Source organism: Pleurodeles waltl, chromosome 11, assembly GCF_031143425.1.
Source record: "Pleurodeles waltl isolate 20211129_DDA chromosome 11, aPleWal1.hap1.20221129, whole genome shotgun sequence".
Classification (NCBI taxonomy): Eukaryota; Metazoa; Chordata; class Amphibia; order Caudata; family Salamandridae; genus Pleurodeles; species Pleurodeles waltl.
This window is the reverse complement of record NC_090450.1, coordinates 978515772-978533125: the sequence shown is the minus strand read 5'-3', so window position 1 is coordinate 978533125 and position 17354 is coordinate 978515772.

Genomic DNA, 17354 nt, shown 5'->3' with positions numbered 1-17354 from the left:
CCCTCAGCCCAACATTATTCAACATCTACATGGCCCCCCTCGCATGAGTAGCCCGCCAACACGAGCTCAACATCATCTCCTATGCTGACGACACCCAACTCAACCTCTCCCTCACCAAGGACCCGCGCACCGCCAAAACCAACCTCCACGAGGGAATGAAGGCTGTCGCCGAATGGATGAGAAACAGCCGCCTGAAACTGAACTCGGACAAAACGGAGGTCCTCATCCTCGGAACCAACCCCTCCGCCTGGGACGACTCTTGGTGGCCAACATATCTAGGAACCCCACCAACACCGACCGACCACGCACGCAATCTGGGCTTCATACTCGACTCTTCCCTCTCCATGTCAAAACAGGTCAACGCAGTCTCCTCCTCCTGCTACAACACCCTCCGCATGCTCTGCAGGATCTAAAAGTGGATCCTGACAGAAACAAGAAAAACAGTGACACAGGCCCTCGTCAGCAGCAGGCTAGACTACGGCAACGCACTCTACACAGGCATCCCCGCCAAACACCTGCAATGCCTCCAACGCATCCAAAACGCCTCCGCCCGACTGATCCTCAACGTACCCCGCCGCAGCCACATCACACCCCACTTGAAAGACCTTCACTGGCTCCCCGTTGAAAGAGGATCACATTCAAGCTCCTTACCCACGCACACAAAGCACTCCACAACACCGAACCTGCCTACCTTAACAACAGACTCAGCTTCTACACCCCCACCCGACAGCTCCGCTCCGCAGACCTCGCCCTCGCCGTAGTCCCCCGCATCCATCGAAAGACATCCGGCGGCAGATCCTTCTCTCACCTCACCACCAAGACATGGAACACTCTCCCTACCAACCTACGACAGACCCAGGACCTACTCACCTTCAGAAGACTCCTCAAGACTTGGCTCTTTGACCAGTAGCAGCAACCCCCCCCCAGCACCTTGAAACCCTAACGGGTATGTAGTGCGCTCTATAAATATGTTGATTGATTGATTGACTGATTGATATATATATCTATATATACACATATATATATAGATATAGATATGTACAGCTATGTATCTATGCACGCATGCAGTGACCTTAGTAGGAGAGGGAATACCTTTTTCGAGCCAACACAAGTGTAGCAAGCATTCTTTTTTGCTGCAGCCACAGAAATTCCACCCACTCAAATCCTGAACTTAAGGGGGTATTCACATAAGTGTATATGTACTAATACTCTTTTTTTGCAATTCACTGTTTCCGAGTGGGGATTTTTGCTTTGGGTATACTGACACGCCTCTACCCAACAAAATCAGGGGTTGGAACCACACACAACAAAATTTACAAGTATAAAGTTACTAATAGTAAACATCTCCTCCACTGTGGTGGAAATCTATCCATGTGAAAGTATATCGGAAATTATTGAAGCAAAGCACATTCTTCTTTAAATATTTGTCACCAATATTTTAATATGGAATATAAATTTGAATTACTTTTAAACCAAAAACTAACACAATTTATTTTACAGCACATTAACTTGTCAATTTTAAATGTGCATTAAGCATTTAAATGTTTTAATTAAATGTATAACTCATTTATTAAGAACAATTTTAAAACAAACTCCCACCTACAATAAAATGTTTTATAATTAATATGCAGTATATTTTGTTGAAAGGTATGAATTACATTTTGTTTTTAAAAAAATTAATGTATTTTTTAAATTAAGCATATTATTATTGTTTGAAATAATATATTATTTAAATGTTGAAAAAATTTGATTTCTTTACCATTAGTATATGTGTGTAGTGCTTTACTTATTCCACATCTGGGAAGTGGTACATTTGCACCTGGTTTGGCACTTCAAGGACTGTAGCAAATCATTGATATTAACAATGATCATACAATTTTGTGGACGTGTCTTTTTATTAACATATTTCTTCCTTCACCCCACCTTAAATTTTCCTGAACGCTTCTCATTTAGTAGCAAGAATTCCTCAGTTTCCTTCCACTCCTCTTTTTTCCTCCCACATTTACTACTGTAATGTATACTTTGTAGGGGTGGGCGAAGAATTCTGCTCTGCCGGTGGAGTTCGTGGAGTTTTCCCCACTCTGCGCGGAGTGCTGAGTTCTGAAAAACTCTGCAGAGTGACGCAGAGCGGAGTTTTTTCTCTTGCTCGCGCTCACCAACGTTAAGTTGGTGAGTGCAAGTGAGGGAAATCGCTAAGTTGGCGAGCACAAGCGAGATTTCTGAACGCAAACTATTGTGGTAGGCCGCGACCGCTTGCGATGACAAAGCTGCCGCTTGCGTTGAGGAAGCTGCTGCTCGAGTAGAAAATCGACTTCAGTGGCAAAAAGAAGTTAACGCCGTCCGGCTCTCCGAGTGATGCCATTTTCACTGATTTTACAGCACAGGAGAAATTCCAGCTCTGAAAATCAGTGGAAAAAGCTCGACTTAACAAAACTCTGCCGCGTATCAGAACTCTGCGAACTCCACCCAGGCCTAATACTTTGTTGTGTGAAGTTTTTCACCACTGTGGTGCAGACCCCCTCACAGAAGACAACCGAGGCAGAAACCATCACCATAAGCTTGTGAATAGGATTTTGTAATACTGCTATAGGTGCTACAAAACGCAGTTGGCGAATGGGCCTCATTATAACTAATGTGGGTGGAGCTATATCCCCTCTCTCAGTAGTGCTTTTTAAGGTTCTTTTTGAGTGCGAAAGAAAGACACAAAAGGAAAAAGAAGTTCACTTGTAGTCAAACTTATCAGCAAACGTGCAATTATCCATGTCACAGGCTCGGTGTCCAAGGCGGTAACAAAACTGCCCCAAGGAGGGACAAACACAAAGCATTTACCAATGATAAGAAAGGATTTTTGAAAGGCAAGCCTGTAGGAGGCTGGACTGGCTTATAGTGAGTACCAAGGGGTACTTACACCTTGCACCAGGCCCAGTTATCCCTTATTAGTGTATAGGGTGTCTAGCAGCTTAGGCTGATAGATAATGGTAGCTTAGCAGGGCAGCTTAGGCTGAACTAGGAGACGAGTGAAGCTCCTACAGTACCACTAGTGTCATATGCACAATATCATAAGAAAACACAATACACAGATATACTAAAAATAAAGGTACTTTATTTTTATGACAATATGCCAAAAGTATCTCAGTGAGTACCCTCAGTATGAGGATAGCAAATATACACAAGATATATGTACACAATACCAAAATATGCAGTAATAGTATTAGAAAACAATGCAAACAATGTATAGTTACAATAGGATGCAATGGGGACACATAGGGATAGGGGCAACACAAACCATATACTCCAAAAGTGGAATGCGAACCACGAATGGACCCCAAACCTATGTGACCTTGTAGAGGGTCGCTGGGACTGTAAGAAAACAGTTAGGGTTAGAAAAATAGCCCACCCCAAGACCCTGAAAAGTGAGTGCAAAGTGCACTAAAGTTCCCCAAAGGACATAGAAGTCGTGATAGGGGAATTCTGCAGGAAAGACACAAATCAGCAATGCAACAACAATGGATTTCCAAACGAGGGTACCTGTGGAACAAGGAGACCAAGTCCAAAAGTCACAAACAAGTCGGAGATGGGCAGATGCCCAGGAAATGCCAGCTGTGGGTGCAAAGAAGCTGCTACTGGACAGTAGAAGCTGAAGATTCTGCAGGAACGACAAGGGCTAGGAACTTCCCCTTCGGAGGACGGATCTCTCACACCGTGGAGAGTCGTGCAGAAGTGTTTTCCTGACGAAAAACCGCCAACAAGCCTTGCTAGCTGCAAATCGTGCGGTTAGGGTTTTTGGGTGCTGTTGTGGCCCAGGAGGGACCAGGATGTCGCCAATTGCGTCTGGGGACAGAGGGGGCGTCGAGCAAGACAAGGAGCCCTCTCAGAAGCAGGCAGCACCCGCATAAGTGCCAGAACAGGCACTACGAAGTGGAGTGAAACGGTGCTCACCCGAAGTCACACAAAGGAGTCCCACGTCACCGGGGGACAACTTAGGAGGTCGTGCAATGCAGGTTAGAGTGCCGTGGACCCAGGCTGGACTGTGCACAAAGCATTTCCGCCAGAAGTGCACGGAGGCCGGAGTAGCTGCAAAAGTCGCGGTTCCCAGCAATGCAGTCTGGCGTGGGGAGGCAAGGGTGGGAGTCACTTGGACAGAGTTGCTGGATTCAAGGGACCTCGCTCGTCATTGCTGAGAGGAGACCCAGGGTACCGGTAATGCAGTTCTTTGGTGCCTGCGGTTGCAGGGGGACGATTCCGTCGACCCACGGGAGATTTCTTCGGAGCTTCTAGTGCAGAGAGGAGGCAGACTACCCCCACAGCATGCACCACCAGGAAAGCAGTCGAGAAGGCGGCAGGATCAGCGTTACAGAGTTGCAGTAGTCGTCTTTGCTACTTTGTTGCAGTTTTGCAGGCTTCCAGCGCGGTCAGCAGTCGATTCCTTGGCAGAAGGTGAAGAGAGAGATGCAGAGGAACTCGGATGAGCTCTTGCATTCGTTATCTAAGGAAATCCCCAAATCAGAGACCCTAAATAGCCAGAAAAGAGGGTTTGGCTACTTAGGAGAGAAGATAGGCTAGCAACACCTGAAGGAGCCTATCAGAAGGAGTCTCTGACGTCACCTGCTGGCCCTGGCCACTCAGAGCAGTCCAGTGTGCCAGCAGCACCTCTGCTTCCAAGATGGCAGAGGTCTGGAGCACACTGGAGGAGCTCTGGGCACCTCCCAGGGGAGGTGCAGGTCAGGGGAGTGGTCACTCCCCTTTCCTTTGTCCAGTTTCGCGCCAGAGCAGGGCTGAGGGGTCCCTGAACCGGTGTAGACTGGCTTATGCAGAAATGGGCACCATCTGTGCCCATGAAAGCATTTCCAGAGGCTGGGGGAGGCTACTCCTCCCCAGCCCTGACACCTTTTCCCAAAGGGAGAGGGTGTAACACCCTCTCTCTGAGGAAGTCCTTTGTTCTGCCATCCTGGGCCAGGCCTGGCTGGACCCCAGGAGGGCAGAAACCTGTCTGAGGGGTTGGCAGCAGCAGCTGCTGCAGTGAAACCCCTGAAAAGGCAGTTTGGCAGTACCCGGGTCTGTGCTACAGACCCGTGGGATCATGGGATTGTGCCAACAATGCCTGGATGGCATAGAGGGGGCAATTCCATGATCTTAGACATGTTACATGTCCATATTCGGAGTTACCATTGTGAAGCTACACATAGGTATTGACCTATGTGTAGTGCACGTGTGTAATGGTGTCCCCGCACTCACAAAGTCTGGGGAATTTGCCCTGAACAATGTGGGGGCACCTTGGCTAGTGCCAGGGTGCCCACACACTAAGTAACTTAGCACCCAACCTTTACCAGGTAAAGGTTAGACATATAGGTGACTTCTAAGTTACTTAAGTGCAGTGTAAAATGGCTGTGAAATAACGTGGACGTTATTTCACTCAGGCTGCAGTGGCAGGCCTGTGTAAGAATTGTCAGAGCTCCCTATGGGTGGCAAAAGAAATGCTGCAGCCCATAGGGATCTCCTGGAACCCCAATACCCTGGGTACCTCAGTACCATATACTATGGAATTATAAGGGTGCTCTGGTATGCCAATGTAAATTGGTAAAATTGGTCACTAGCCTGTTAGTGACAATTTGTAAAGAGAGAGCATAACCACTGAGGTTCTGGTTAGCAGAGCCTCAGTGAGACAGTTAGGCATCACACAGGGAACACATACCTAAAGGTCACAAACTTATGAGCACTGGGGTCCTGACTAGCAGGGTCCCAGTGACACATAACAAACATACTGAAAACATAGGGTTTTCACTATGAGCACTGGGCCCTGGCTAGCAGGATACCAGTGAGACAGTGAAAACACCCTGACATACACTCACAAACAGGCCAAAAGTGGGGGTAATAAGGCTAGAAAGAGGCTACTTTCTCACACCCCCCCCCCCCAAACGAAGGACAATAAGGCTAACCTTGGCCAGTTGAGACTTTATTGTCTAAGTGGTGATAAGTAGAGAGTAGCTCTGCAATAGACTGGTTACTCCCTTTATCATCCACTATATGGTTACTTCCCTGTGGGGATGTAAACCACCCTGTTTGAAGTTTTTTAGCTAAGCAACAATGTGAAGATGTATTTTTAGGGTTTCTATCAGTAAGTTTTAGTTTAGAGCAGTGGGAATTGTCCACTGAACCTATTTGTAGTGATGGAAATGCCAGACAGGGATGCTGTCTCAGAAAAGCCATAGTTGGGCAAAAACTTTGTCCATATGGCTGGAAGAGAGAACAGGGATGTTGTTTCTCTTGGGTTGGAGCAGGGCAGGGATGCTGTCCTATGAGCTCCACACTAGGGCAGGGATGCTGTCCTAAGTGTTGTGAGGCAGTGCAGGGTTTCTGCACTAAAGTTTCTCTGGGAGGGTTGGAGGGGTGCTCCATGTTAACCAAAATGGTGCTCTTTTTGTCACCATTGTTAGTTATCCCACAGAGAGGTACTTTTACCTCAGGGAGTACAGCTTTGCCAGCTGATGATTCCCTTGGAACAGGTGTCACCCCAGGAGAGGTTTCTCCTACCACAGGAATTATATCCTGATTGGCAGGGTGGTTAGGGGATACTGTGATACCCTTTTTACCTGTTGTTGGAGAGGGATCCTGACTTTTCAGGCCTTCTCTCCTTTGCTTTTTCATTTCAGTAGAAATGAGAGGGAACAATTCCTCTGGGAGGCCCAGCATGGCTGCATGGGCATAAAACTCTACATCAGCCCAACCTGAGGCCTCTAGGTCATTACCTAAGAGACAGTCTACAGGTAAGCTAGGTGATACCACCACCTGCTTAGGGCCAGTAACTCCATCCCAACTAAACTGAATTATAGCTAAGGGAAGAAACTTAGTGGAGTTATGGACATCAATAATTTTATACTGTTGTCCAATGATGTGTTGTTCAGGAGCCACTAGGTTTTCAGTCACCAAAGCGATACTGGCACCTGTGTCCCTGTAGGCCAAGGCCTCAACACCATTTATTGAAACTGTCTGCCTGTACTTATCCATTGTAAGGGGACAAGCAGCCAATGTGGCAAGGCCAATGCCACTAGGTGTGACAGAAACTGTCTTGGGACTGACTACCCCAGTTTCTATTATGGACCCATAAGTGAACCCAACTACACCCTTAACTTGACTGTTGCCAGCAGTCCCACCACTAGTACCACTACTGCTAGGGGCACTAGAGCTTGATGTATTAGTGGTGGTAGGCTCAGGGGGTTTACCTGGACAGGACTTATCCCCTGGCCTATGGCCTCTGTTTTTACACACAAAGCACCAAGGCATTTTTATGTGTGTGGGTTGAGAAGAAGAGGAAGAATTTGTTTTATCCCCACCCTCTGAAGAGTGTTTAAGATTTGAAGTGGGATCTTTGGTTTTACCCTTATCCCCATGCTTATCTTGAGATTTTTCACCATCTTTCTTCTTGCCATCCTTGTCACCACATGTGTGAACATTTCTGTTCACTCTTGTTCTGACCCATTTGTCTGCCTTCTTTCCCAATTCTTGGGGAGAGGTCAGATCTGAGTCCACTAGATACTGGTGCAACAAATCACACACACAATTATTAAGTATATGCTCTCTCAGGATTATGTTATATAGGCTTTCATAGTCAGTCACTTTACTGCCATGTAACCACCCCTCCAAGGCCTTCACTGAATGGTCAACAAAGTCTACCCAGTCTTGTGAAGACTCCTTTTTGGTTTCTCTGAACTTCATCCTGTACTGTTCAGTGGTTAAGCCATAACCATCAAGGAGTGCATTCTTAAGAACTGCAAAATTATTGGCATCACTTTCTTTCATAGTAAGGAGCCTATCCCTACCCTTTCCACTAAATGATAGCCATAGGATAGCAGCCCACTGCCTTTGAGGGACATCCTGTACAACATAGGCCCTCTCAAGTGCAGCAAACCACTTGTTAATGTCATCCCCTCCTTATAAGGGGGAACTATCTTGTGCAGATTCCTAGAATCATGCTCTTTTGCAGGATGACTATTGGGAATACTGCTGCTGCCACCATGGGTTTCTAAACCCAACTTCTGTCTTTCTTTCTCTACTTCTAAGGACTGTCTATCCAAATCCAGCTGTTGCTTCTTGAACTTCAGTCTGGTTTGTTCCACTCTCAATCTATTGAGCTCCCTTTCTAACAATCTGTCATCAGGGTGGGTGGGAGGGACATGTCTAGAAACAGAAGTATGATGAGAAAGGACAGAAGGAGACCTGTCCCTAACAGAAGGCACCCTAACAGCTTGGCTCACAGAAACAGCACTTCTACTATGATGAGAAGGAATACTCTTACTGTGATGTGAGACCACACTATCTGTATGATGTGACTCAACATCAGTTCCAACTATGCTAGGTTGTCTGCTAGGGGGCAGGCTTGGAAGTTTCCCTCCCATTTCATTAGCTAGGGGTGCCCCAGAGTCAGAGTGGGAACCATCAGCTAACCTTTCAACAGGAGTGCCAGCTGTGGCCTTATCCTGTTCAATAAGCATATTCACTAACAGTTCTCTAGAAAGATTCTTCCTTACACTGAAACCTCTTTCTATGCAGAGACTCCTTGCTCCATTCCAGCTAAGGTGATCATAAGCAAGTTTGGACAGATCAACAGTTTGGCCTGTGCCAGACATTTTTATAAAGACAGAAAAAAAAACTTTTAAAACTTTTTAAGAACTTTTTAGAAAGTTAGAGGTACTTTTCAGCACTTTAGAAAAGAAGTGAGAAAAGAAATCAAAACTTTTTGGTTAGGTGTACATACACTGAACTTGTTTTGTATATTTTTCTCTTATGAAAAGTACAATGACAAAAGTGGTAAGTAGTTACAGAGCACTTATCCCACCACTGCACAACCAATGTAGGAGGCTGGACTGGCTTGTAGTGAGTACCAAGGGGTACTTACACCTTGCACCAGGCCCAGTTATCCCTTATTAGTGTATAGGGTGTCTAGCAGGTTAGGCTGATAGATAATGGTAGCTTAGCAGAGCAGCTTAGGCTGAACTAGGAGACGAGTGAAGCTCCTACAGTACCACTAGTGTCAGATGCACAATATCATAAGAAAACACAATACACAGATATACTAAAAATAAAGGTACTTTATTTTTATGACAATATGCCAAAAGTATCTCAGTGAGTACCCTCAGTATGAGGATAGCAAATATACACAAGATATATGTACACAATACCAAAATATGCAGTAATAGTATTAGAAAACAGTGCAAACAATGTATAGTTACAATAGGATGCAATGGGGACACATAGGGATAGGGGCAACACAAACCATATACTCCAAAAGTGGAATGCGAACCACAAATGGACCCCAAACCTATGTGACCTTGTAGAGGGTCGCTGGGACTGTAAGAAAACAGTTAGGGTTAGAAAAATAGCCCACCCCAAGACCCTGAAAAGTGAGTGCAAAGTGCACTAAAGTTCCCCAAAAGACATAGAAGTCGTGATAGGGGAATTCTGCAGGAAAGACACAAATCAGCAATGCAACAACGATGGATTTCCAAACGAGGGTACCTGTGGAACAAGGGGACCAAGTCCAAAAGTCACAAGCAAGTCGGAGATGGGCAGATGCCCAGGAAATGCCAGCTGTGGGTGCAAAGAAGCTGCTACTGGACAGTAGAAGCTGAAGATTCTGCAGGAACGACAAGGGCTAGGAACTTTTCCTTTGGAGGACGGATCCCTCACGCCGTGGAGAGTTGTGCAAAAGTGTTTTCCAGAAGAAAAACTGTCAACAAGCCTTGCTAGCTGCAAATCATGCGGTTACGGTTTTTGGGTGCTGCTGTGGCCCAGGAGGGACCAGGATGTCGCCAATTGCGTCTGGGGACAGAGGGGGCATCGAGCAAGACAAGGAGCCCTCTCAGAAGCAGGCAGCAACCACAGAATTGCCGGAACAGGCACTACAAAGTGGAGTGAAATAGTGCTCACCCGAAGTCACACAAAGGAGTCCCACATCGCCGGGAGACAACTTAGGAGGTCGTGCAATGCAGGTTAGAGTGCCGTGGACCCAGGCTGGACTGTGCACAAAGGATTTCTGCCGGAAGTGCACGGAGGCCGGAGTAGCTGCAAAAGTCGTGGTTCCCAGCAATGCAGTCTGGCGTGGGGAGGCAAGGACTTACCTCCACCAAACTTGGACTGAAGAGTCACTGGACTGTGGGAGTCACTTGGACAGAGTTGCTGGATTCAAGGGACCTCGCTCGTCGTGCTGAGAGGAGACCCAGGGTACCGGTGATGCAGTTCTTTGGTGCCTGCGGTTGCAGGGGGACGATTCCGTCGACCCACAGGAGATTTCTTCAGAGCTTCTAGTGCAGAGAGGAGGCAGACTACCCCCACAGCATGCACCACCAGGAAAGCAGTCGAGAAGGCGGCAGGATCAGCGTTACAGAGTTGCAGTAGTCGTCTTTGCTACTTTGTTGCAGTTTTGCAGGCTTCCAGCGCGGTCAGCAGTCGATTCCTTGGCAGAAGGTGAAGAGAGGGATGCAGAGGAACTCGGATGAGCTCTTGCATTCGTTATCTAAGGAAATCCCCAAAGCAGAGACCCTAAATAGCCAGAAAAGAGGGTTTGGCTACTTAGGAGAGAAGATAGGCTAGCAACACCTGAAGGAGCCTATCAGAAGGAGTCTCTGACGTCACCTGCTGGCCCTGGCCACTCAGAGCAGTCCAGTGTGCCAGCAGCACCTCTGTTTTCAAGATGGCAGAGGTCTGGAGCACACTGGAGGAGCTCTGGGCACCTCCCAGGGGAGGTGCAGGTCAGGGGAGTGGTCACTCCCCTTTCCTTTGTCCAGTTTCACGCCAGAGCAGGGATGAGGGGTCCCTGAACCGGTGTAGACAGGCTTATGCAGAAATGGGCACCATCTGTGCCCATGAAAGCATTTCCAGAGGCTGGGGGAGGCTACTCCTCCCCAGCCCTGACACCTTTTTCCAAAGAGAGAGGGTGTAACACCCTCTCTCTGAGGAAGTCCTTTGTTCTGCCATCCTGGGCCAAGCCTGGCTGGACCCCAGGAGGGCAGAAACCTGTCTGAGGGGTTGGCAGCAGCAGCAGCTGCAGTGAAACCCCTGAAAAGGCAGTTTGGCAGTACCCGGGTCTGTGCTACAGACCTGTGGGATCATGGGATTGTGCCAACAATGCCTGGATGGCATAGAGGGGGCAATTCCATGATCTTAGACATGTTACATGGCCATATTCGGAGTTACCATTGTGAAGCTACACATAGGTATTGACCTATATGTAGTGCACGCGTGTAATGGTGTCCCCGCACTCACAAAGTCTGGGGAATTTGCCCTGAACAATGTGGGGGCACCTTGGCTAGTGCCAGGGTGCCCACACCCTAAGTAACTTAGCACCCAACCTTTACCAGGTAAAGGTTAGACATATAGGTGACTTATAAGTTACTTAAGTGCAGTGTAAAATGGCTGTGAAATAACGTGGACGTTATTTCACTCAGGCTGCAGTGGCAGGCCTGTGTAAGAATTGTCAGAGGTCCCTATGGGTGGCAAAAGAAATGCTGCAGCCCATAGGGATCTCCTGGAACCCCAATACCCTTGGTACCTCAATACCATATACTAGGGAATTATAAGGGTGTTCTGGTATGGCAATGTAAATTGGTAAAATTGGTCACTAGCCTGTTAGTGACAATTTGAAAGAAATGAGAGAGCATAACCACTGAGGTTCTGGTTAGCAGAGCCTCAGTGAGACAGTTAGGCACCACACAGGGAACACATACATATAGGCAACAGCCATATGAGCACTGGGGCCTGGCTGGCAGGGTCCCAGTGACACATAACAAACATACTGAAAACATAGGGTTTTCACTATGAGCACTGGGCCCTGGCTAGCAGGATACCAGTGAGACAGTGAAAACACCCTGACACACTCTCAGAAACAGGCCCAAAGTGGGGGTAACAAGGCTAGAAAGAGGCTACTTTCTCACACAGACCGAGTGATAGTGATGGGCGTGCGGTGGGGGTGGTTAAAGCCCAAAGATAGATTACAACACGTCAGAGCGCTTGCGCACTTGACCTAAAAATGACCTTGCGTTTTGTATTGTAAAATACACTGCATTACTTGCTGCAGCACACAGGTGCATTGTTTGTCTCCGAGGGTAATGTGTGTTTGCTCAGTTAGCTGGTGCTTTGTGTGGTTTTCTTTGCCAGAGATGACAAATCACACCTATAATAGCCTCCAGGTAGCAGTGTTTTGTTTTTCGTGTGCCTGGTTGTGTCGCATCGCACACACAACTTTCAGTAGTGCCTCTCCTGAGTGGCGTCTGTGCTATATACAGAAGCAGAGACGGACCTTGCCAACCAGGTGTTTCCTTTGAAGGTCTCTTCAAGGTCATGGCACCAGTCCTGGAAAACCTGAGCTGTGCTGATGGTTGCTTGCAGAGAGAATGGAATATAGGCATGTGCTGCCTAGGTGATGTGACCTAGTTTCTGACATTTTGAATCTACATAGTTTAATGAGGGTGTGCAGATATTTTTCAGCTGTGGAATTGTGGAAATGTTCACATTTCACATGAAACTGCTAAGTTTCTGGAATATTTCCAAATAATTCGAACATCAGAGTTTGTTCTGTTGCTGCACCATTTCAGTGTGTTAAGTTTCTCAATAATAGCTTTTGTTGCCAGCATTCATTGCTAAATTGGATCTGTTTGAAATTGTTGCCACAGGTTTACTGTGGAAAAAGGTACCAGTGACAGTCTGGTACCCTCTGGCTAATTATGCAAGGGATAAAATATCCCCTGCTGTACATTATAAGGATACTGCACGTCATCAAAGAGTTTCACGGCCATATAGAGGAATGAGACTGAAGGCCGAGTTCCTTTATAAGGTTATGGGACTCCGAGGTGGCTTGCAATATCCTTACTATGCACAGCAGGGAGTACTTTATTCCTTATAATACACGGTCACACCATCACCTTTCTCATAAATGACTTAAATCCATGGTGCGTAGCTCTTTCATATGAAAAAGAGAGCATGTTGGCAAATATGAAGTATAAAAAACGAATCTGTGATGCAAAATTAGGCACGTCAATAAAAGTGGTTGTTGAAAAATATGTTAGAAGCAGTTGAATAGCGGTCAGTATTGTTTTCTTTTTTTTAAATATGCAGAAATATTCTAACTTTTCTATAATTTCCTAAGGAGCACAAGTAATAGACATATTAGCATAAATATCTATTTTCCTTTAACTGTGGTCCGTGAATTGACCTGCCTTCCTCCTCGGCTGCTGTCTTTGGCAGCAGGCATTGTGACATCAGAACTGGCTAATAAGATATTATAGTTGAGTTCTGATATCATTTCTTTATAATCGGTGACTGTGCTTGTCACAAGTCATCGATCTTAAAGAAGTTAGAGGCACATTTTTATATAGGGATTATAAAATCCCCAGAATTATAACTTGTTGGAAATGGCCCTTTTTGCAGGGTCATCCCCAGTCTTTTTGCCTCCTTCCTCCTATTTGTTCTGACCTGTTTTTGTTGGCTTTAGGACTCTGGGCACTTTACCACTGCTAACCAGTGCTAAAGTGCATATGCTCTCTATGTAAAGTGTACTGTTGATTGGTTTATCCATGATTGGCATATTTGATTTACTGGCAAGTCCCTAATAAAGTGCACTAGAAGTGCCCAGGGCCTGTAAATCAGATGCTATTAGGGGGCCGGCAGCACTGGTTGTGCCACCCACATTAGTAGCCCTGTAAACATGGCTCAGACCTGCCACTGCAGTGTCTGTGTGTGCAGTTTTAAACTGCCAATTCGACTTGGCAAGTGCACCCACTTGCCAGGCCTAAACCTTCCCTTCTACTACATGTCAGGCACCCCTAAGGTAGGCCCTAGGTAGCCCCAGGGGCAGGGTGCAGTGTATGTTTAAGGTAGCACATATACTAGTGTGTTTTATATGTCCTAACAGTGAAATACTCCCAAATTCGGTTTTCACTGTGAAAGGCCTATCTCTCTCATAGGTTAGCATGGGGGCTGCCTTTAAATATCCTTAAAGTGCAAATTCCCTTTGAGAACAGATACAAATTTGGAGTTTAGGGTCTCTGAACTCACAATTTAAAAATACATCTTTTAGTGAAGTTGTTTTTTAAATTGTCTGTTTGAAAATGCCACTTTAAGAAAGTATGGATTTTCTTGCTTAAACTTTTCTGTGACTCTGCCTGATTGTGGATTGTCTGTCTGGGTCAGTTTGACAGTTGGGCTGTTTTGCACCTCTCTAGACAGTGACACAAAAGGGGACGGGGTGTAGCCGGCATATCTTGATCAGCCATCTGAGCTAGAGGGGAGGGAGGAGTGGTCGTTCACACCTGAAAGGACTGTGCCTGCCCTCACACAATGCAGTCTCCGAACCCCATGGTATGCGTCTGAGGCCTGGCCTAGACAAGGAAGGATCTTGCAAACACTTGAGACTTTGCTTTGAAGTTTGTCAACTTCAAAGGCAGAACTGGGTATAAGAAGAAGACCCAAAACCCCAGACTTTTAGAATCTTTCTGGAAACAAGAGGGCCCTCTGCCCAGGAGAAGGAGGAGTACTGTCCCTTTGCTGTGTTGCTTTGCTGGACTGGTCTGCAGTTGCTGCTTCTGCCTGAAAAGAGTGTAAAGGGTGAACTTTGCTGTGTGTCCTGCTTGAAACAATTCTCCAAGGGCTTGGAGTAGAGCTTGCCTCCTGTTGGAAGTTTCAGGGACACCAAAGACTTCAGTTTCCTCGACCTCCAGCACTGGGAACTGTGTGTTTTGTGCTGTTCAAGAGGAGAAACCACTGCAATGCTGTCAACGATGCTGCTGGCCTGCACAGTGACCTGCCGTCGCCTCAGTGAGTCACATTGCCCCTCTTCGCACCGCTACCCTGGTCTCCCTGACACTGTCATAGGACGACTTCACCGAGCCGCTGCTCGCACTGCAACCTGTGGGCTCCACACTCCGGCATTGCCTGCTCACACCGCCACCTGGGCCTCCCCGACGACACCGCTCCTGCTGACACTAGCGCCGCTGCCTGCACCGTGGCCCGTGGACACCGCTCGTGAGGTACATGAAGCACCGTCCATCCTGCACCACAGTGCCGGTCCACCGACGCCAGCATCATCGAGTCCTGTGTCGTCACCAGGCATCCTGCCTGCTCTGTGGCCTGTGGGCACTGCTCGTGAGGGTCACGATGCACCGTCCCGCACCGCTGGCTTGGGCCTACCGACGACAGCGCTGCAGCAACGATGCCACTGTCTGCACCGTGATTGTGGACATCGCACGTCGCACTGCCCTGCTTCACAACTCAGCCCTGGTCTCACCGACTTTGCTGGATGCCCTCACCGAGCCCCTGCCTGCACCGTGACCTGTGGGTACCGCACGTCGCATCGTCCCGCTTCGCACCGCAGCCCCGATGCCATCCACGCCGGTGCACCTGACTACATCAGCCCGGAGTTCGATCCGCAACGCGTGTGTCCTCAAGGGCCTGACGACTCCTGCCCCGACTCCAGAACCGACACTGCCTCGTCAGCGATGGCGCTCTCCGGATCTCAGCGCGAGGATCATGAGGCCCTGCAAATCCAAGGTATTGTTTGACACCGTAGCTGGCCCGCGATGCCGCGGCCTGCCTGAACTGTTGGTTTTGTTTATCACAACGCCATGATAGCCCCAGGTGGAGCTATCGACTTCAAGGAGCTGTATTTTTGAGTAAATCTTGCAGAATTCATATTTTTATTACTGTATGTTGGATTTTTATCTTATTTGGTCTTGTTTTATATAGATAAATATTGGCTATTTCTCTAAAACTGGTGTGGTGTCCATTTGTAGTGTTTTCAATTTTTACTATGTGTTATGTGCAAATGCTTTACACATTGCTTCTGAGATAAGCCTGACTGCTCGTGCCAAGCTACGAAGGGGGTGAGCAGGGGTTATCTAAGTGGGTATCTCCCTAATCCTGACTAGAGTGAGGGTCCCTACTTGGACAGGGTTCAAACCAAACTGACAACCAGAGACCCTATTTCTAACATAACTGCATTGTGTTTATAACTGCATTGTGTTTGTATAGCTCTTCTAGCCCTGACAGGCCCTGAAGAAGTTAGAAGTCAGAAAGTATAAATGATCTGTAGGGTCCACCCATTAGTGACAGAGGAGCAGCCCCTCAGAGGTCCTGGAAGGTAAGTGGTGCCTCAGGATAAATGGCCCTTAGGGTCCACCCATACGTGAGCGAGGGGCAGCACCTGAGATGTGCTGGCAGGATACATGGTACATAGGGCTCACCCACGAGTGAGAGAGCAGCAGTCACTGGTCCATAGCTGTGGTTCACAACCTTTTGACTTCTGTGGACCCACACTTTATCATTACTGCAACCCGGGGAGCCCAATGAATCAGTCACTGAGATGTTCACTTAGGATAAATGGTCTATAGGGTCCACCCATAAGTGACAGTTGAGCAACCCCTGAGACGCGCTGGTTGTTGGCAACCAGGTTGGGTCACCCACGAGTGACAGAGGAGAAGCCAGTTTGATACAGGCAGCCATTTAATTATCCAAAGACTTTTAAGGAGTAACCTACCGGCATGGTCAGGCTAGAATGTATCCATAGTGAATGCTGAGAGAGAATTTTGCTGAATAAAACCGTTTCAAAATATTCCTTCACTCCTCCCTGAAGCCAGAGTAGTGCCATAGAATACTTGGCTGTGCTTCCAGTTTCATAGCTATGAATCCTGCACCCTCAGTTTGTTTTGCTGTTTCTTTCTTATTTTTTTTTTGTTTCACTTTTTGCACATCTTGTTTCTGCTGCTTGTTGCTTTGTTGAGTTCCTCTGTGAACTTAGCCTGTTTTTTTTGTGCTTAATTTTTAGGGCCGAGCGCAAAGCACTCCGTCCCCTGATGTAATCTCTCTTTCGGCTTCTAGCCACACCCATGTCACGTCAGTCGCTTACATTGGTTCGGGGGCTTGCCTTTTAAAATCCGCTTGCTTTCATTAGTGTAACGCATGCATACGTCTTGCCTTTTCTGGTGTTAAGCCCTCCGCGAGCGCACTGACCAACTACTGGAAACATATGAGGCTCCATGTTTTCCATATGGTTTCTGGACTACTTTTTCTATTTATTTCGCAGTGTGAAGCGATCGCGCTCGTTTTTTTTCTCCATTTAATGTGGCAAGAAAATTCTGGTTAGGAGTTTACAACGGCAATAGCTCTAACTCGACGAAATGTGAGACCCCTTGCATTGCAAATGCTTGTTTATTTTACTTCATGTTTGTGCTGCTGGTGGTTGCTTCCAGTGCCGTTATTTTTTGCATCACTTCAGTCCCTCAGTCTGTTTGACTTGGTTTGTGTTTTTTTTTTCTTCACTGCTTTTTTGTGTTTGTGATAGTGGCTTCATTAGATCGCAGTATGGGCCG